General features: G+C 40.3%; 1 protein-coding gene across 2 annotated transcripts in view; it reads right to left on the bottom strand.

The window, feature by feature from the left end:
• EPC1 (enhancer of polycomb homolog 1) overlaps nt 1–2,751 on the bottom strand; it is a 67,903-nt gene extending 65,152 nt beyond the window's left edge. Inside the window, exons 1-2 of one of the 2 annotated variants that reach the window (XM_034063556.1) lie at nt 2,600–2,751; nt 1,741–1,844 (exon numbers count right to left, since the gene is read on the bottom strand). The gene's annotated coding sequence lies outside the window, so the exon portion shown is untranslated. Of the gene's footprint in view, nt 1–1,740; nt 1,845–2,181; nt 2,339–2,599 lie in introns of those variants that run through there. The other variant, XM_034063599.1, reaches the window with a different exon arrangement.
• Between the last annotated feature and the right edge of the window lie 19,877 nt (nt 2,752–22,628).

Raw genomic sequence — 22,628 nt, 5'->3', positions numbered from 1 at the left:
CCTATGATCAGAGCTATGTCTTCCCACCCATCTTCTTAGAAGATTTATCACTCCTGTTTTCTTAAACGCCCAATATGGATGTTAGCAGAAAGCCTTCTAAAACATTGCACTCAGAACAGAGGTGATCTGTAGGTTGTAACAAAAGAAAACAGCACACATTAATACGTGTCTATTTATAAATATATGCAAAATGCATGCTCCACTTAGCAACAGGAAAGAAAAAGCCCACCCACCTCAGGTGAATCCTGTTACAATCCAAAGGATTACGTTAGGTTTTCTCTTCTTTACAACCCCACCTTCACACACAATCCAAACTGAACAAGAAGTCTGTATGTGCAACCACACAAGCAAGAGGGATCTGAAGGTGTAACAGCCAGGGGTGAATATAACCCTTAAATTCCCAAACAGCAGACAATGGACTAGTTGCACAAGAAATGAGTACCAAAGCCTTCCATATTGTATGCAAAAATCATTTTAAAACCTTTCATCTTGCAGCCACTGTAAAAAATCAGTTTGGGGGTGGCGCCGAAAAATCTCATTACGGAAGAAAACTGGTCTCTAGGTACAGGACTGGGGGGTAGGGGGTGGATAAATTAGCAATCCGCTTCATTACACTAATCAGCGAGAGGGTGAGGTCATGCCTGTTCCGGCCCATAGTTCACGCAACACTGCAGTTATTTCACAGATACATTTTAATCGTCTTTCCAACTAATTTGTGCTTACTTTTGATCCAGATAAAAGGAAAAGATACAATAGATCAAACTGAGCCCCACCTTCCCCCCTCCCCAGCTCCCCCTTTCCCGAGCCAGGGCCAGAGGCTGGCGCGGGCGCCACAGCGCCACCAGCGCAGCCCGATGCAAAACAAAAAAAGATCTCCCACCGCCTGAAAAAAATGGAAAAAAATACCAAGAAAAATGCCAAAAATTGCAAAATGTCTCCCAAATGTGCCTTCCTGCAGGAAAGAGAACAAACAAATGAACCATTCATTCCCTCCCCCCCAACACTCCCCTCCCAAGACATCTAAATGAAGTGAGGCGAAATAAAAACCTTTATATAACTAATGCTTTAAGCTAATTGCCACAAGAGCGCTAATTTGTAAATAAGAAGGTCACTGTTTAACAAGAATCATAACTTAATATAAACCCCGTTCTGTCAATCTCCACCTTCACCATACCAAGGGCAGGCAGTTTTCCCCCCCGTACTTTAGACTAAAGTAATCCATCAAGAGCCATCACAAATGGCATTGTAAACTCTTTTAGCCACAACCAGACTACAACATCAACATAAAACGATTCTTTACATATTAGAGGCACATTATATTTATTCAGACAGTCACATATTTGGTCCTGGATCCGCTTATTAGTCAGAAGAGGAACCCCTCAAACAAAAAGCTAGAACCGAAAAAAAAAAAAAAAAACAAGTCCATCTGGAAAATATCCGAGTTCTTACACTCTGAAATGGCACTTAAATTGCTGTTAAGCTTCGCGTGTATAAAATTTTAAAGAGGAAACAAAACTGACTTCGGTAATTGTGGGTATTAAGGAGACACCGTTGGGTGGGAAACACACGGGCTCAAAGCTAAGAAAAATACCGGGCTGCGTTTTGTTCATCCCCACAACCAAACCCACCACAACACAAAAAAAAAAAAAAACAACCCCCCAAAAAACCCCAAAAACCCAAAACCAAACAAAACCACAAAAACGCAGAAACGAGTATTTTCGCTTAAAACCACAAACTTACCTTCGGAAAGGGCAGTCCTGGCAAAACGGCTGTAACAATATGGACCACATACGAGCTCTCCTGCCACCAGCCACCTCCATGCTGCAAAGGGCTCCCCGAACATCCTTAAAATATTTCGCAAATGCGAAAAGTGAGACTTTTCTTCACCCCCACCTCCCCTTTTCTATTTCTCTCCCCGCCCCCCGCCCGCCCGAATCGCCGGGTGGGGAAGGAGGCGCCTTCCCCGCGGCTCTGCGAGCGATACCAGGGTTGGAGCCCGGGGCCGCCGGGGTCACAACTTTGCGGGGCCCGGCGGCGGCTCGATGGGCTCGGCGGGCAGCGGCCCCGTTGCCCCCGCCCCACTCCCCCCTTCCCCACCTCCTGCGCTGCCTCCCCCCTCCCAGCCGCTACCGCCGCCTGGAAAAATGCAGTATGCCATTTTACACCGCCTTTGAAACGCACAGGACCAAAGTCTAGCGCTGGTTTTCGGTGACACTGCAAAACTACGGCTCGCTCCACGCAGTCCCTCTGCCTCATCCCTCCCTCCGGTGCGAGCAGCCGCCTCCGGAGAATTCATACAGAAAGCCAGCCAAAGAAAACAATTCCGAGACTTTGTCGTTTTCCCTCTGTCCCTCCTTCTCTCCCTCCGTCCCTTCCCCCGCCCCAGTCCCCCTCCCAACCCCGCAGCAAGTTTCTGCCGGTCAGGGCATCCCTCGGCCTTTCCCCGTGGCGTGGGAGCGCCCCGGCCCTGCCGTAGTTCGGCAACCTCGCAGCATCTGAAAAAGCCAGTCATGCCTGAAACAAAATCCACGATTCCTGGAAAGTGGGTAGGCTTGAATCCCAACAAATACCCTATTTACTTACAAATATAAATACCTACCTTATGAAAGAACTAAATTAACACTAAATTCAACAGATACATCCGCTACGGCAGGAATAGTTTTTCCATAAATACTGTTTTAAAAACCCCTCCTTATACTGACTGACAGAATTCTACCATGCTGCCCACAAACAAAATGGCTGTGGCACCGAGTTTTTTGGTTCCTCCCACTGTGCCTCCCCCTGGCCTCCAGGAAGTGGTAGAAATCCAAAATAAAATCCGCACGAAAAGTACAACGCATCTTCCAAACTCCACCAGACAGCACGGGGAGAGGGGCACGTTCACCAACCTTGTCTTTTCTCGAGGATTTTTATTGTTTTTAAAAGGGCATCAATCACTGTGAATTTACATCACTCTGTAATTTGAACTTCCTGCTTTACATATTTATAAGGTCTTTCACCTATCTTGGCAGGCTTTCAAATTAAGTGGGTTGGGAAATTCGATGCTGTGGCTGTAGTTTGTGAGCTGAGTCAGGTAGTCCCTGCTGGAGCTGTGCTGGGAAAAGACGGGCAAATTCTAACGCTGCCCGTGCTCAGTACGAGATAAAATTAACCACCACCATCACCACCACCCCCCACCCCCCCATCCTACAGACTTGTAAGGGAGTGTGTAGGCGCAGAGAGGACACTGCAATGAGGAAGCTCAGTGGTAACTGGAATTTAGGCCTCCTGCACATAAATATACCTTTTGTAATACTTGTATTTTTGCATTTTTGGTTCACAGGGATCTGCCTGATATGGTTTCTGTAGAAATAACCTTAGATTTTCTGTTATTATGACCCTGTATAGTGTTGTAGCCCTTTAACTTTCTCGCCATTCATATTAAAATGAAAATAAGTAGGAAAAGATGGCGTATTTAAATTAGAGATGATCATAAAAACACCAGTATATGGCCCTCTGTCTGAGCCCCCAATCTCACCCAGCAATAGTACAGCTCCACCTGCACACAGCCTCATGGGCTTCTTAGGGCCTGATTCATTCCCCGTGAGAGTCCTTTTAGTGCCTGTAGGAGGAGTTACAATGGGCTGTCAGACGTGCTGAGCCTGATCCAGCACTGTATTAAAAGACTTGCATTAATATTCCTATCCACTACTATTCTAAACCCTTTTTCTGAGGCGCTGAAAAAACAGTGAAATTGGTGGTGGCTTTTTTTTTGTTGTTGTTTTTTTTTTTTTTTTTTTCTGAATCACCTCATATCTCTCCATATTAGATTTCAAAAAAATACCTGCAAAGAACTTGGAGCAAATTTTGTCATTACTATAATTTGTTTGTATTATCACACTGTCTAGCAGCCTTAATCCTGGGCTATGAATATGATGATATACTGTACAGAAATATAGGGCAAAAAGATAATTCCTGCCCTGAAGAGCTCAAAAGTATAAGACAAAAGACAGCAGATGGCTACAGACAGATGAGGGAAACAATGAGACTGTATTGATCAACTGGGAAGGCACAGTTTGCAACACAGCATCAGCCTAACTCTTGTTTCTGTGTACACATCATGGCGTAGAAGACACAAGTGAGATTTGGTGAAGAAAATCAATTATCTTTGTACTTTCTTTCATGCTGTCCTTCTTTCTAGAGAAGTTTTCTTTCAACAGCCACAAAGATGTTCATTTGGAAAAGCAGTAGATGAATTACAAAAGTCTAATCAAATTGGCATTAATGTTTTTTTATAATGACAGAAAATAGGGACATGGCTTCATGGTGGACTTGGCAGTGCTCAGTTAATGGTTGGACTCAGTGATCTTAAAGGTCTTTTCCAACCTAAATAATTCCATAATTCTATGAAAATAGACAAGGCGTGTGGTAGGCTACAAGAACATACAGGTGCAAAGCTTATGTTTGCTATAGGAGAGGCAATGTAAGGACCCAAAAGGCATGGTGACATGCAAAAATCACAAACCAGGCCTGCTAGGAAACAACAAGCCCTAGGAGAAAAGATACACAGTAGTTCAAATTATATGGACCTGAAGAGATGTAACACACTATTTGTAGCAATTAAGGTGTTCTTAGCAATTAATATGAGGACTACATGTTGATTATCTGAATCTCCCCCCTAACTTGTATGTAGTGGATTCATAAGCACTGCTCTGAGTGGTAGTGTTTATTATATGTACACCTGCTTACGAAAGGGTCACCTCAAACTTGTTAATACAAGCGGATAAACACACAGGAGGGTTGGGACCAAAATGACCATGCACACATTTTTTGAGAAGCCTTCACCTCCCTGCAGTGCTCCATAGATTAAATGCTCATCACTAACTGCCTTAAGCTAGCACAGGTCTGATAGGGGCCTCATCTGAATGGCTGAGGGAGCAGAAAGGGCCATGCACTATTGTTTAGGGCATAGCTTTGTCCGGAAGTGCAAACCATGCTCTGGAAGAGAGATAAGGTCTATAGGCTCATGTCTTTTTCAGTACATTCCTTGTTATGTTATGTTGCTGCAGGTGTTTAAACTTTTTGTCTTTCTTTCCCACATTTAGTACTGGTGTTACAGTAGTAACAGGAGTATATTTACAAATTCTTTATAATTCTTTTGCATTAAATACCTTAGATAAGATTGTATTTAATACAGCAACAGTGTGATTCATCTGAAGTATGTTGGTAGGTCATGATATAACTTGGGGCTAAATATTGCAAAGTAAGTAACTTTAAATGAGCTTGGTGAATGTCTGTGGAAATACTACATGTGACAAATGTGAAAGAATTTGTCTGGATTCTTTTGTTGCAGGCTAAACTAAACGGAACTATCATAAATTTCTTTCTTATTGAAAGCTAACTAGTTCTGTAGATGAGCTGATATGTGATGACTGTTTAAGCCAGGGTCATTCTCTATCATGTTTGATCTCATCATCAGTTTTAAATGAAAATAGTGTTTATCAAGTGCTAAAAGTTGAGAACTGAAATAATGATAGATATGAACAGTGTGAGTTTTTTTATCTGAGTAAGTGTTCCAAGAAAGGCTGAGCAATATGTTCTCATGCTTTTGGAACAACCCTCACTTGACTTGATGTCAAACTTCCCCAAATTTCTTATTGTGCAGAATAACTCTAAAGAGCACCACCATTCATTTTTAAAGCTTCATCCAGTGCTTGGTGTGAATGTTCATCTTGAGATTTTACTAAAAAATAGGGAGATAGAATATTTGTATGGGAGCAAAGAAACAAACTATATTTTAGGATTTAGAGTAGCACAAAGAAGTGGCTAAAACCTGATAGCATTCAAATAACATCTTCTCAAATTAGTGAAAACGCTGTTCACATTCTGCTTGCAGTATAATTGCTTTTATTATTCTTTATCTTTCATTTTCATTAATTTTTATCTTGCCCATAAAGATTTAACTTTAATACCATATTTTTCCAAGTAGGTTTCCATCTCTACACTTGTAATAAACATACCATGTTGATCTTCTTTTGACAATCTTTTCTTGATGTCTTTAGGAAGTGAATTACTGGTCTTGTTTAGTCAGTAAATCATCAGGTACATAGCAATATCTGAAAGATATTAAAGTGTTTTTACAAGTAAGTGGTATGTAACTGATAGTTTTTCTTTTTGTACAAATGGCATTGAATGTTTTTCAGTTGAAAGATCAACAAATACATAAATATTTTACATTTTTATTCAATAGATAATGTTCACATAGCTGCATAATTGCTCTGGAAGAATCTAAAAAACTGATTTACTGTAATTTCAAAAGTTCATAAATTACAGCATAATAAAGCCTTGGGTGACATGGTTTACTGTGAGGTGTCCCTGCCCATGGCAGGGGGGTTGGAACTAGATGATCTTAAGGTCCTTTCCAACCCTAACTATTCTATGATTCTATGATTGAAGTCTGACTGCATTATAAAGGAGGACATAGTATTCCCTAGCTGAATTCTTGTTTGACCCAGGTCAGATATTTATAAAAAGCATCTAGTCTTGACTGAAAATGTATAATGATGAAAAAATTCACCATAATCTTCACTGAATTGTTACAGTGATTACTTCACTCGCTTGAAATTTAATTTTAAATAACAGGCTTTGTAACTTATTAAACCTTCTCTTTCCATCTCTCTTTCTAGGTTCTGTTTTTGTTTGATCATGTAAGACTCACAGAATGTTACTCTTTGTTATGTGACTGTAGTGCTTCTCCAGCTTATCACCAATCTCCGTGCTTCACAAACCATGGACATCAGAAAGAGGGGCAATATCCCAACAACACAGTACTTACCACATACTGAAGTATTTTTTCCATATCCCAAGATTTCATCTGCTTTCTTGCTCCATTAGCATGGCAGGTACCCTTTTTCATTAATTTATATCCTTTGCAGTTACTCCTTTTTGGTTCATACCTTCTCACTTCTTCTGTCAATAGGACTTAACATTGCTCTTGAAAATTTGCTTTCACTTGCACACAGACAAACACACTGCTGTACTTGTGCCCACCTTAATAAGCTGATCCAAGTTGCCTTTTACCAGTAACTCATTCACTACTATTTTCCTCTTATTTAAACTCTGCAGTACTGTGACATTCAGCAAGGATTTATTTTCTCATTAATCTTCAAGCAATGTTTTTTTTTTTTGTTGCAGACACTGAAGTTGCACTGCTGCTTTTCCCTCCTTGTGCTGGGACTTCATATTTAAATACTTTATGATTAGACCAAGTAGGTTTAAATTACAGTATTGTACAGGCTGATACGTCATTCATCTTTTCACATCAGAAGTCCTGCCAGTGACAGTTCAGGTGGTTTAGGATGATGTTCAGTGGCAAAAAGTGTGGAAAAAGAGCCAAGTTGATATAGGTGGAGAACCAATTAATTACAAAAATGCATAGGAGTCTTTTGAAAATAAGAAACCCAAATAAACCTCCAAAACATCTGTTGCTGTTTGTTGCCAATGTATGCCACACATCTCTGATGATAACTTTCCTCCCATTCTTTCTGTTGTATCTGATGATGATCTGAAAGTATCTACTCAGATCTACTGTAGAGATTGGTCAGGTCATAACCTATATCTTTTTGTGCATTAATAATCTTCAAGAGTTTTGGAAAATATCTTCTGTTGAGTTGTGGTATGAATCAAAATGTGCCTGCCTTTCCAAATTAAATCTATGTCCATATGAAAAAAGGACATGGAACTGTTGGAACAAGTCCAGAGGAGGCCCACAAGGATGATCAGGGGACTGGAGCACCTTAAGTATGAAGATAGGCTAAGTATGAAGATAGGCTGAGAAAGTTGGGTCTGTTCAGCCTGGAAAAGAGAAGGCTGCATGGAGACCTCATGGCAGCCTTCCAGTATCTGAAGGGGGCCATAGGGATGCTGGGGAGGGACTCTTCATTAGGGACTGTAGCGAGAGGACAAGGGGTAACAGGTTAAAACTTACACAGGGGAAGTTTAGGTTGGATATAAAGAGGAAGTTCTTTACTGTTAGAGTGGTGAGGCACTGGAATGGGTTGCCCAGGGAGGCAGTGAATGCTCCATCCCTGGTGGTGTTCAAGGCCAGGTTGGATAGAGCCTTGGGTGACATGGTTTAGTGTGAGGTGTTCTTGCCCGTGGCAGGGGGGTTGGAACTAGATGATCTTAAGGTCCTTTCCAACCGTAACTATTCTATGATTCTATGAAAAATCCTACATGGTAGTATACATTGTAGCCATGCCATGTTGACACAGATGTCTTTTAACGAATCTGGTCTTTCAGTTGTCTATATTTAATTGGTTGAAACTGATTGGGAAATACTGGCTGTGATTTCATAGCAAAGGCAGGAAAAAAAATCTGAAGAGAAAAAAAAGCAAGCTCACTGTGAAACCTTTCTTTTAACTTTGGCAATTGCTTGAGTGGGATTGTTCTGCATACTTACCTATTACCTGCTGATACTTGAAACAGAATCACGTCAGCTTTGATCCAGGTCTTGGAATTTCAGGTGGGATCTTATTAGGTGCTTTTGAATTCAAGCATTGAATCCTCATCCTTGTATTAAAATTGATGCTGAAGAAATATTCACTGGGATATTTGTAAGCAGAAGTAACTGTTAAAGCACCTTTTTCACTTGCTTGCATTCCTCTCCTATGTCTGCAGCAGTTCTTGTGTGAGCTTTGTTCCAAGACTGTAAGATACACCTGTTGCCACTGCTGTGGAATTATTTGCAGTTTCATGTGCCAAAACAAGGGAGCATGCAATTGATGATTCTGCTTCATTAAATACATTCTCCTGTTTTCTTTGATTTTCATCTTCTGACAGTTAAGGGGCTCCCTTACAGATTTTATTAGACAAGCTACTACTGGAGACCATATTCCCATATGATTTATTATACGCAGGAAATTTCATCAGAAGTGCCATGGATTCAGATAAGGTGAATAATGGCTGCAGCCCATCTGTGTTCCACTGACTTGCCTGTTGACTGGTTTATATGTTCATCATATTTTATCTGTTCTTTTCTGAACTCACGTTTGTCATTCAGAATAAAAGGCCACAGTTGAAAACATCTCAGAACTGTTCAGAGTCACTCATGGTGTTCACGTTTGCTGTTGCTGCAAACAAATGCACCATCTGTATGGCAAAGGCAATGCTGTCACAATTCACTTTTCTTTTTTGAAACAGTCTGATGCTGGTGACATACTGAATGGAAGCTAGTTTAGCCATCAAAAGCTTGATGAGCATAGGAAGAGTAAAGCAAGGGGAATTTAAGAAAAGCCTACAGTTGCATACAGCTTCAAGGATATGCAGGTCTGAGGTGACTGAACCAAAGTCCTTTACAGTTCCAGATTCAGCAAGACTATGAACTGCAGGCATAAAAGCTTTCTTTTCTTCTCCTTGTTTCTTATTAAGTTTAGCTTTTGAATAGATAACACTATTTCAATTTGTGTGCCTTTCACTGAGTAACTAGAGTCAGGCAGCAGAAACTCTGGTCAACAAGCTCAATGTGTTAATTGGTCAGCTTCTCTGAAATTCCAGGATGCACATGATAAGGCATTAATTATCTTAAGATATCATAATACAGTGGCTACTTTTTCATACCATTATTGATTGCTGTTGGAAAACAAAGTAGCTCATATACATCTTCTGGTATTATTACATCATCCATCATATTCTCAAATATGAAATTGCATATTTGACATATCTGCTCTTCTCCATTATTATTATTATCAGCTGTAATATTTCAAACCGCTCAAGGAGAAATGCGATACGTCTGACCTACTTTTTACCTAATTTTTCTTAAATTCCTTCTTGTTTCCCTAATTTTGCTCATGAAATCTTCTTTGCTTTTTCGCATCTTTGTCAGTTTTCTAGGGATTCTGACTTATAGTATATATTTATTAGCAGTTTCCCTATTTTTAGGTTGAAACTATGTGATTGCTAATAGTCTTTTTCTTAACGTTAGAAAAAGCTCTGAAGACTAAGCTGACCAAACTTAATTAGCTTGTTGATTATAAATATAAACATTCACCAAGAAAAAGTCTATATTAGTAGACATACCATGTGACAGGGATGCAGCCTTTTCATGTAATGTTTTGTGCATCTTACATTACATTGGTCCCAGTTTTGCCCTCTCTGTGGTGCAGAATCAATAGTAAATTCATTCCCACACTGCTCATGTACAGTAAGAAATGTGCTCTTTGCCCTGCTGTTTACACTCATAAGGACCTAATGGTTGCAGCATCTCTTAGCAGGGAGCAAGAGGAGACTTTTTCTTCTGTGAAAAGAAAATGATCTGTTGTTTCCACAAATAAAAAATACCAGATCAAAAGGAAACATCTTACAGGCTAGATTCAGTACACATATTGCCAGCGGGATAACAGCATCTTTACTTATGCAGTAAATTTTTGATAAACATTGCCAGAGCCACTTTAGTCTGAGCAATGATGGACAATATGCACAGCATCCAAGGCTAAGGCTGTTACACAAAAATATTAGTGCAAATGTTCCATAGTGATTTGCGAATTGCACATCTGCAAGTGATGAGCTACACTTGTAACATTGATCATTAAACCTTGTAACATGCTTCACAGTTTGGTATTAGGCAGAAAAAAGGCTTTAGTTTTGCCTTACCCACATAGGCCAGGTTAACATATGCATCTTATCACTCCACAGATACAAGAAAAGGGAACTTAACAGTTTATTAATATATTGTTTATATTCATACTTGCTTGTTTCATCCCAGATTCCTCTTAATATTTAAAACTAGCATAGTATTTCTTTTGTGATGATAGAATTTTAGCTTTTACCTTACAGATTGCCACTAACATTTCTCTTGATGCAACTTTCCCTAAAATTATTTACAATTTGCAATCAGTTTACAATCAATACATTTTTGAGAATAAAAATATGTATTTTTTTAAGAATACATATTTTCTGAAAACAGAGGCTAATTACTTGCAACTGAATACCACTGAAACCTGGCAGAGCTAGTAGTTCAGTTTGAAAAATTTTGTATTAGTCTCAATCATTTGTAGTTTAAAAGCTCTTTGCAGCTGTATTTGCTGCTTTATGATTAGATTTTTTAAGGGGAGCAAATGACAAGATATTGCCTGTCAGCAAAGATGTCTATTCTAGTACATGTTCATTAAGAACTGAAGGTCCTTGTGTTGAAAACATTCCTACTTTTGTCATTCAGCTCTTGAACTAAAAATATTGAAACAAAATAGAAGTAGGTCCTCACTGCAAATATGTCTTTTATAGATGAGATGTGAGCATACATTGAAATATGTACCATGAGAAGGTCATGCAGCTGACTACTTCTGTTTTGGCCAGGCAAACGTGTAAGGGTCTACCTGCAGCCTGTCTCTTCAGTGACTGAGGGCCTAGCGTGTCCCCTCAACAAGGAATTGGCCAGTGATGTAACATTTTCCCCAAGTTAGCATTAGGCAATAGCGGTCCTTCACTGTTCAGTGTACTTCTAGGCTATGATATACTTCTAATTCTTTGTTCTGCTCCATAACAGGTCTGTCTACCCTGACCTAAGTCAGCAGTACACCACTGCAGCAAGAAAGGCAAATTGGATCCTGGGCTACATCTGCAGGGACATTACTGGCAGAGGCAGAGGTATGACCATTCCACTCAGTGCTTGTCAGGCTGCACCAGGAGTACTGTGTCCACCTCTGATGACCACCATTCAAGAAACACATATATAGACTGGTGGCCAAGAGTCAAGAAACACATATATGGACTGCAGAGAGTCCAAAGGAGAGCCACAAAGATAGTCAAAGGGTTGAAAACCTGTCCTGTGAGGAAAGAGGAGTTCAGTATTTTCTACCTGGAGAAGGGGAACCTCATCACTGTATTCCAGTATTTAAAGAGCAGCTACAAAGGAGACAGAAGCTCTCACTTCGCAAGTGGAGAAGACAAGGGGAAATGGGTACAAATAGCACCAGGAGAGGCTTCATCTTGATGTAAGAAGGAATTTTTTTTTTCAGTGAGAAAAACCTGGAACAATTCCAGGGTAGAATCCCCATCTCTGGAGGCTTTCAAGATGTGACTGGACAGGGTGCTAGATAATCTCATCTAGGTTCCCTTTTCCATGAGAGGCTGGACGAGATGACCTTCTGATGTCCCATCCAACTAGGACTATTCCATGATTTTATGACATGCCTCACTGCTTTTCTTTACACTTTACACTAGGGACTCCTTTCCTTCCTGACTCTTGGTCTTGCCATAGACCACATTGTTATCATGCTCTTTGGACCAGTTTATCCACTGGTTTTTAATCCTGGATTACCTTCACTGCGATTCTCTCCATTCTTGACCCTAGCCTGGCAAAGTTACTTTAAGATAGCCTACCTCAGTGTGCTCAGTCTGCATTTAGAGGACTGATTTTATCTTTCCAGTCCTCACTCAGCTGAGTTCCATATTTAGTTATCTCAGGAATCTTCCAGACATTTTCCTGTGCCAAATGGACCCATGCTCTTTGGTACTTATTCCTCAATTTGTTATCCATCAGATGATGTCCCTTATCTCTCCAACAGTGCCTAACATCCTGGTGTTGAGCCAGGTTCTCTTCATGTTCTTAGCCCTTCTCAGGGCTTCTGTGGGTCCTGCATGCTCTTATATGAAGTTTTGACATTCTTTTGTTCTTCTGCATGACTCTTTAGTTTACTTTTCCTGTCATGACCTTCATTGCTCGTTTTGTTCACATTCCACAGGCACTGTGTCTTCTATTCTTTGCTCACAAGAGTTTCCTGTTTCTTACCATTTGCAATAATGTGCCTCTACCTTTTTGTCTTTTTCTTCTGTTGAAAAGACTCACAGCCTACTAGAATTTTAAACATATATTTGGCAGAACAACAGACCTAAAGTGTAGAATAATATTCTGTTCAGAGCTTAAGTTATGAAGGGGGAAATAAATAGTGTCCTATTTCAGTCTAACTCTGAATGATTCCCGTTTGTTCTTCAGTACAGAGATTGCAGCTTCCAAACAGTAACTAATGACTAATGGCCTAAATTGACAACATATTTTTGGGCCAGTATTGGGCCCATCTCCTTTGTGTAAAGCAAGAGTAGAAGGAAGAAAAGCAGATGTGACTGCTGTCTAGAGTAATCCTTGAAGTAGAAGTAGCTGGGGCTCATACAAAACAGAACCATGGTTTTCCAGGTCCTGAGTTTGTTGGAGCATGCCCCTGGGTATTGCATTCCCATGGTCCGTAGAGGGCACAACAACATAATAGCAACTTTCATCAGACAGCTAGAGCAGCCCTGACGCTACTTTAACTTAGGTCTTTGTCTGAATTGGGCCTTAGCAATTACATCTGCCTTCAACCTGAGTCTTGCTATGAGAGCAGCTCAGAAAGAACTGAATTTTAATTTAGTTTAGAACTTCTATTATTTTATATATTGTAGATTTCCTCCAAGTTCATTGTTTAAAAGGCCAAGTTTTATAACTCCTTTAAGTGTTGTTATTTTCAGAGCTGCACCAAAACTTGAACAAAGATTATTTTTTTCTAAGGGACAAAATTTTCTTTGCAACTACTAGCTTTAATGGAAAGAAAAAACAAACACCAAAATAAATCTTTTTGTTCAACTCAAATCAAAGAGCTGAGGAACAGTGCTGGCAATCTAAAAAGGGGTCCAGGAACAGCAGCTTCTGAAACATGAAGACAAAAATCAAAATAAAAGGCATTTTGCAACACTGTTTTTGTGTTTTATTTTGTTTTAAGAAGTCTTCGAGTAAGTCTTGGTCAGATTGAAACATAGCCCTGGAAATTGATACCACACTATATTTCTGTTCATTCTGCTACAGATTCTTTAAATTAATAGCCCTGGGAAAAATAAGCTAAAAATTCTTCCACATGTGTAGGCACTTACAAAAGTACAAAACGATCTTAAGAATCTAACCAGATTTAATCTAAGATCTAATCAGATTTTTGCAGAAGCATATCTCAGTAACCTTTGAATTTAACCCAATGATTCTTTTTAAACGATAAGTAAGGCATTACACAGGTTTTAGAATATTTTGTTGCATAGTAGCTTTATTAGACATTACTCAGTTTTACATGTGGTTTCAAATTGTCAAGAACCGGCTCTAGATGGTAGAGAAGTATCTGGTATGAAATCTTTTTTATATCTGTTCTGATGTCCTCAACATAAGAAGGAGGGCCATAAGGATAATCAGGAGGCTTGAGCACCTCCCTTATGAAGTCAGGCTGAGAAAACTGGGGTTGTTCAGCCTGGAGAAGGGAAGGCTGCATGGAGACCTCATAGCAGCCTTCCAGCATCTGAAGGGAGCCTACAGAGATGCTGGAGAGGGACTCTTCATCAACCACTATCGCAACAGGACAAGAGGGAATGGGTTAAAATTAAGTTTTAACTGGGAAGTTCCAGCTAGATACAGGGAGAAGTTCTTTACTGTGAGGGAGGTTAGGCACTGGAACAGGTTGCCAAAAGAAGTAGTAAATGCTCCATCCCTGGCAGTGTTCAAGGCCAACTTGAACAGAGCCTTGGGTGACACGATCTACTGTGAGGCTTCCCTGTCCATGGCAGGGGGGTTGGAACTGTATGACCTTAAGGGCCTTTCCAGTCTTAACCATTCTATGAATTTATGATTCTATGTGTGAACCACACATTGATTATGGGTAACAGCTTTGAAGCTTCTGTTCCCCATCCCAGTTTCCACTGTGGTTGTTTTAACCTCTGCACTGAGTTGTAACTGGACTGGAGCTTTCCCATCCTCTCAGACTCTAATGCAAGCTCTGATGGCCACTCTCTGGTACTTAGCAGCACATAATAGCACTATTTCAAATGGGAACCATAAAGAAAACTTTCATATAGAGCCTTGTAGCTGTGTGGAAGTGGATGATGGTACCCAGGTGTATACTATGGTTACCTGATTTGAAAACAAAATGTTAAAAATCAGTGAAGTACCTTCTGTGTATTTCCCACATGGGGTGTCTAGAACTAATGACAGAACACTTATGGACTGATAACTTCTCTCTGGTTAGAAGTACTGTGAGAATAGCAGTATGGCTTTAGTGTCTGCTGTTAGCCAACCAAGTTGCTTAGATTGATACAAATCTAGATTTTGTTTTGTTTGCAAGCAGTTTTTGTTTAGACATGAAGAAATAACGACTATGAAGCTGTACACAAAAATATTAGGTTGCTTCACTGTCATTTATATCTCTTCATACTTGCTGTAAGGTATTAAAGTGAACTATGAACTACTAAGGTAGTTCATATTGCTTGGAAGTACTTTATAAAGACTGGTAATACCTTTATGCAAAGTACTTCACAAGCACTATGGACTCGCAACTGAGTTGAGCTCAATTATTTTACACAAGACAGAGCTGAGTTCCCACATGCTCTTCTTGGCTGCTTTTTATAAGGCTTTAGCACAGACCTTTACTTCAGGTAGACTTAAAACATTTTTCAGAGAGGATAGTTATAGATGTTTCTGTCACAATAAAAAAAATAAAAAGCAGCTTACCTGGGTTTACTTGTTTTAAGTCTCATTTACTTTTCTGAGCCAAAAGTTTTCCCCACTGTTAACACATTTTTCTCATTACTTAGTGGATAACATCCAATCGATCACTACTTAACCTACTCACACTTCACTGAATTTCCTCATTTATCAAACAACACACCAAATAGACTTTGGAAGCTACTGCACCAGTGTAAAATCAAATGAACTTTTTAAATACAGTATTAATAGCTTATCATCTAGGGAAGAAAGGAAGAAATGAAGGAACATATGCAAGTTTTGTAGCAAGAATGCTCCTGAAGTTAAATAAAAGCCAGAAGAAGAATCACGTGATTTTAAAAGCCTGTGAGTAAAGAGTTTGCTTTCTTAAATGAAGTATTTCTAGTCAAAGGGCTGGAAAACTTAGGAACATATACTCATTATAGCCTTTTTATTTCCTTTACTTCAGCTCATTTCCATTATAGTCAGGTCCAGAATTCCTTTCCCTCCCTACAGCTCTCCCCTTAAAGTTCTCACAGGCTTTGTAGCAGGTTTCACGAGGAAATTATTTTTTTACACTTACATACTGCAGTCTGTCTATAATAATTTTTGAACATGTTTCATTTATATTTAACAGAGGAAGAAACTGTGTTTATGTCAGTCTGCCTTTGTGAGCATAATCTGAATGTCTAACCACAATCAGAGTTTTGTAAGCTCCTAGAGTGATATACATGTGTGTAAATATATATAGCTCTTGCTAATTCCAGTAAAACAGAGAGGCATCATATTAACCCCACTGAAGAAAATGTTAAAAAAAAGTAAATGCAGAGAGAAGTTCTATGGTGGAGATTCAGCTTTTGTCATTCCTATACAATCAGAATTTTAAGGTTTTCTTACTTTTTTTTTTTTAAAGAAAGTGCCATCAATTTTGGAGCGATATGGTGGTTTTTTTCTGGTTCCATCATCACACCAACAGTTTAGTTGCCTACCTAGGATCATTTCCTAACCTACCAAAGGGTTTGCATAAAATTTATGCTTTCCCATATGCACTTCACCCCATTCATGGAATTGGAAAAATCTGTGAGAAGCCCAGTTGCACTCCTTTAAGTGCAGCTAAATATAATTTTACATAACATAGAAGAATAAATTAGAATTTAAATACATGTTGGAGAATAAGGCACATCCATAAATCAGTAGGCTGGGTGGTGGGGTAAAGAAGACTTTTCATGGCATTAGAGAAATATTTTCTTCAGGGTGAAAACATGGCAAATATACAATTAGCGAAAACTGAAAAAAGCACAGGAATCTAGGGCACATGCAGATCGGTGAATGCTTTTGCTTGTTTATTTGGCATAGGCTTGCTGTGCTAATATCACTTAGTAATATAAGAAAGTGAGAACAGCCAGCGAGTGGAATGAAATGTCAGGCTGCTGCTGCTAATGACAGCAGATACCTAGGGAGGAATATAGGAAACAGGTCAAGTACAGAGTGATCCTTGCATTGGTAGACATGCTTACCTTCTGAGAGGTGGTGACTTAGGGGTTTCTGAAGCTTGTTTCTGCATCTGGTTAACAGTGCTCATTAGCTACCAGTGGACATATATTCCATGAATTTATGCAGTATTTTTAAAAGCCATTTATGTTTTTAGTTTCTGTAATAGAAATGATCTCTAGTTTTACTTTATTTGCAATTGGCTGATTGATTTTCTAACGTACCGCCCTCTTTCTTACATTTTATAAATGACAAATAGTAATTTCCAACTCATTCTCCAGTCACTCCTAATTCTATACCTTTACTGTATCTGTTGGATAATAAGGATTCTGTTGTATTTTGGGGGAAAACTAAAACCAAGTTCTTGACTTGAAGTTACACAGTTCAATGCCTCTTGTTATCTTTGTCACCTTTCTCTCTACCTTCTCTAATTTTTACTTTTTCTGAGGTAGATGTAGTAATCAAGATGTGGGCATACCATCCATGCATACATGAAGCCAGTGATGTTTTCTTCTGATTTTTAAGTTTTCTTTGCTTACAACCTTCTGCTTATTTTTATATTTGTATTCCAACAGTTTTTAACATTATTTACTTAGCACTAAATGTAAGTTCTCCTTGAAGAACTAATGACAATAACCTAATTTTTTTCAGGAGAGGGAAGAGGAATTAATAGCAACTTAGAATCCTTTTTTTAATATATGCAATTGCATTGTATTTTCCCAGTGTGTATTATTTCACACTTACAGAAGTGATGGTGACTCCTCCTCAGGTATACCAGATTGATATACCTGTCTTTCAGTTTTACATTTGTATTAGTTTCTACCAATAGTTTCTACCAGTAGTTTCCTCAGTATGGAGGACAGTTTTAGTGGCTTAGAAGTTCCCAGTATTATCTTGGGAGCCCTTATGAAAGGATCATGTTTATCATATTCAATTTCCCTAGTACTAAGATATCAGAACAATCAGGTCTAATATTGCCACATTTTGGAGCAGGGACTTGGAATTTGGCAGCAGAACCTCTCTGATACTAGTGATGTGAATTTGCTATTTTTACGACTGCCATCAAACTTTGGCCAAATAAGCCCCAGGAAAACAATTCCCATCTGTTCAGTAAATACTAACAGATTACTCTTACCTATACACTATCAATTTCTATTGTTTTCAGTTCTACATGAAAATAGTGTATGGTTTATGATTTTTAGAAATATTCTATCTGTATGTAGAGATCTGCACTATCACACAGCTGTTATGTATTAATTCGACTCTCCTGCTGCATCTGGTAGGTAGTGCAGTCATTGGATCCTTACAGCTGTAGCTCTGCTCCCCTGCTGGCTAACAAAGAAGTAGCTTAGCTTGAGAACTGGCGCTCACCAGAACATCAAATATTTCTGTTATGGTACTGAAAGCTACTGTGGTGCTAAAACTAAAACTGTGGGTAATGTCTGAGGTTTTCCTTGTTCAACCACTAACGTGGAGAACTTGCACATGCAGTCTGACTGGAGTACAAGTCTCCTAGGCAGCTTCATATTAAAGAAGACAAAGCAAACTTGATTACGAGGAAAACGCAAAAGAATAGAATGGCTAAGGAAGAAAGAGAAATTCCTCTGAGAGCCTGGAATTAATCAAAAAGTCAATGTGTACATCTGCCATCATCAAACAGCTTTGGAAACAATGCAAAGGTATGTAACTTTTCTTCTGATCTCTCTGTGTAGAAGGCAGCAACAAGTTACCAGGCAGTCTGTGCTGTCAATCTGAATGGTCCAGTATTGTTCATACCCTGTGTGGGGTAAATGTATTTCCACACAAATATCTGGAGAGACAGGGCATAGAGAGCACGTGTATGTCTGTCCTTTTTTTTTTTTTATATAATTTAAAGTTGTAAAAGTTATATTCATATTATAGCAGAAGAAAAAAACACACAAGGCCCAATTTTAAAGGCATGTCAATGTTACAAATAAAGCATTGTGTGTGCCACATTTGTCACTTTTGAAGTGTGATGGAATATGGTCCTTAATTAGGTGGGCACATAGTACTTCTGCAAGATCCCTGCTTCCTTCAGTGCCTTCAGTGAATGAAACACGATCTTCACTTGTCTCTGACATTCCAGTTCATTTGTTTTCAGAATATGTGCAGTGAATGAGGTGAAGAAAGGATTCAGGGAGCGGCATAATCCCCCGGTATTTGAATTTCTGTCTTCCTGTATGATCTTGGCCTAGTTGCTCCAATAAAATTTGGAAAAGTAGTGAAAGATACCATTTGGAAATGTCATAATGTGTAGTGGAATTTGTGACTCATATGTGTAGGTGAAGCCAGTTTGAACCCTGAAGAGAACACATAAAGTGCTAAAATTGGAAAAATCAAAGCTCACCTTGGACTTTCAAAATAGGTTGACACTACTGGCTTTGCTCTCATTAGATTAATGTATAAAATTCCACCCTTACCTCATCCGTCATACAAAGTGTCTCTGAAAATGCATGAATTAATAATGTATGTAAAGTACTCACAGTTGTGACCTGTGTTGTGAAAAAAAGAAGAAAAAGCCATAAGGAAATAATACATTTCCAAAGCATGATTTATAAGTTGTGTAATGTATATCAACAATCTGAATGACGTTATCGATAGCTACTAGTTTAAGATTTCCCATCATGTAAAGTGAAGATGTTTCAGGTACAGGATAAAGTATCATTTCTTCCATTAGACCTTAAGACATGTAAAGCAGAAAGAAACAGGAATTAAAGTTGTATGTGCAAACTAGTTTGGGCATTTCCTAACCTGCAATTACTTGATCATGCAACGGTAATTACTGAAGTACAGTTTATATGCAGGTTCAATACTTGTATTATATTCTAGTCTAGTAATCTGCTCATTATTATGTTCCTCATTATATTAATTATGAAATACAAGTATCTAGTCCATGTGTATTTACAAGCTATTCAGCAACTACATTTTTAAAAGTGAGTCATCACATTAATCTGTTTGCCTGGTTGCATGATTTGTGTCTTAGTAAAGATACAGAATAATGAAAAGAGAATGGTTAAAACAAACATGCAGTTACAGAGGTTACATATTTTTCTATTTTAAAATCATCAGCTACTCTTGTTTGCTCGTTTTATCCAATGTATTATGTAAATGTTACTCTATCTTATGAAGCACATTATGACAGGGACGGGGTTTCCTCTTGGGTTTTACATATTTATTAAGTCACATGTACTAAAAAAACCCCCACATTTTTCTCACAGGGTGAGAAAGATACTCCCCAGTGCCCTGCCTGAGAGTGCCACTTCTGCTTCTTGTTTGTATGAAATATTAAGACACCACCTGTTGCCTCTATGAAAACTGATAGTATTTACGTTAGAAGCAACATGCAGTTGTGCTTTGGTCACTGATTAATTTAATTAAATCCTGAAGCTCCAGTAACAATAAGAACTTTCAATTGCTTAATAACTTTTTGACATCCTACATTACCCTACAATTTCTTAATTGCGTGGCCGCAGCTGGAACTATCTGCAGCACCCAGAGTCCTGCTGCAGTGTTAATACACACATACTGCTAAATGCCTGATGAATACTACACCATAATGCCGGGGTGTCCTGTATTTTGTGACACCACACAAACTGAACACGGAGCACAACACACATCAGATGTCATTATTTTAGCTCTGCTTTGCTGAAGGCTGTTGCGTTGTACTAGAAAAAAAAGGTACATCCTCTGGAACGGAAACTCCTTTTTCAGGTTCACTTGCAGGCCCTAATTTAATTAAAACTTTAGCATTTTGGTTTCTGTAGTGACACTGTTCCTTTAGCTATTGCACCCCATGGACAACGCTAGGCTGCGGGGAGGGCCAAGCTGCAGCAGTTGAGGAATGGTGGTGGCACGCACCAATTCGTACGGCTAGTGGGCAGCTGTGAGGGCAACACCTCGCTCATCCCCGTCCAGTCCAGCGGACAGCAAGGTGCACCGGTGCCCAGGAGCCGTGCCACTCGACTCTGCAGCCAGCAGTGCCTATCTGGAAGCCCCGCCAGGGCAAATCCTTTGTATGTGGGCACTACCTGCTTATGTCCTTGTGATTTCACCACGCTCAAAAACCTACCCCTCCACCAAAAACTACTTTTCAAAATTGCCTGAATTGTTTCTTTTGGAGAAACAGCACAAAACACAAGAGCCTGAGAACAAATGCACTACATCAGAAGTCCATCTGACACAATACTCCCCCCAGTGACACCCCATACATGTCTGAAGGACAGTGGATGAAGAGTGTAGATCTGCTTCTGTCAGGGACCAGAGGCTGTTCATAGGCCTCAAAGCCTGGGACCAACCACCCTTGGGACCTGCACTCCACATGGCAGGAGCCAGCGGTTCCTCTGAGACGAGGAGGGAATCACAGGGAGCAGCATCTGGAGGGGTGGCCTTGCCCTGAGAGAGGAAAACCCACCCCAGGAAGCACAGAAATGGCACGTGCATGGCAGTCAGGGCATGGCGCGGCAGTTGGTGCTGGCAGCGTGAGCGGGGAGCGAGCGGGATGGGGAGCGCTCGGCTCGGGCAGGGCCCGGCCTGGGAGCTCTGCTCTGGCGGCCCCGGCGGTGGCAGCGGCGGCACCGGACAGAGCCGGTGAGAGGGGAGGCTGCACCGCAGAGCTCGGGGTGTAGAGAGTGCCTGCACTGGGCTCTTGAGGAGAGGGTGCACCATGGGCACGGCTGCACTTGGTGCGCCCTGGTGGAGGTCCTGCTGCAGCAGGGGGTGAGCTGCGTGACGATGTTAGTAGCTGAAAGGTGTCAGGGAAGCTGAGAGTAGCTAGACTGCTTTCTCAAGGCCCAAACTATTCAGGAGCCATAAGTGTCCACCATAGCGCATACAGAAAAGGAGGGGGGTGTTAATCCAGAAAGCTGGGAGGTAGTAACAAGCACAAGAAAAAGACACCACCAAAAGGAGGAAGAGGAGATTGTCCTGCTGGAATCGTCTCTGGTGGGGTCTGCTTCTGTCAGGGTCTAGAGAGTGTTTATAGGCCTCATGCCTGGGACCAGCCACCCTTGGGACCTGCACTCCACATGGCCCCTCAGACCTGTGTCAGAGCTTGTCAAGCAGAACTACCTGCCTAACATATTATAGCTGTTCTGTTCCGTTCCATTCTGTTGCATTCCATTCCATTGCCTGCAGTCTCGATGAGTTGTGTGATGATGTGACCATTATTTAGCTGAAATGCCAAGGAGTTTTCATCACCAAACTCACTTTCAAAGACACAAATAAGATGCAAATCAGGTTACAGGTGGAAAGAGTATTTTATTTATTTACAAGTTATTTTATTTATCTTAGTTTAGTTAATTTTAGTGTAGTTTAGTTCAGATTCTGTTGTCTAGACCTTGCAGAGCTGCCTTAACCCGATGCACATGTGTAGCCAGCAGTGCGCAGATGCACCCTGATGTCTAGCTTGAAAAAAACATTCCTTGCAGCCTGTCAAAGGAAAGCCGGGGCAGGAGCGGTGCCGTGGTGGTGCAAGAGCAGTGCAAGAAAGAGCCCAGCCAGAACGGGCCAGGGAAGACCTGACAAGGGGCAGGTGCTCGATGCATCAGAGGAGAAGAGGCAAGTCCCGGGGCCACGCTGGGGCCACCCTGGGAGTGCTGAAGGCTTCCTCCCCCCCATGCGGGGCACGAGGGCCTCCTGCGTGGAGCATGAG

The sequence above is a fragment of the Melopsittacus undulatus genome, chromosome 1 (genome assembly GCF_012275295.1).
Source record: "Melopsittacus undulatus isolate bMelUnd1 chromosome 1, bMelUnd1.mat.Z, whole genome shotgun sequence".
NCBI classification, from domain to species: Eukaryota; Metazoa; Chordata; class Aves; order Psittaciformes; family Psittaculidae; genus Melopsittacus; species Melopsittacus undulatus.
The sequence above is the reverse complement of the archived record's forward strand: the minus strand, read 5'-3'. Positions and strand labels throughout refer to the sequence as shown.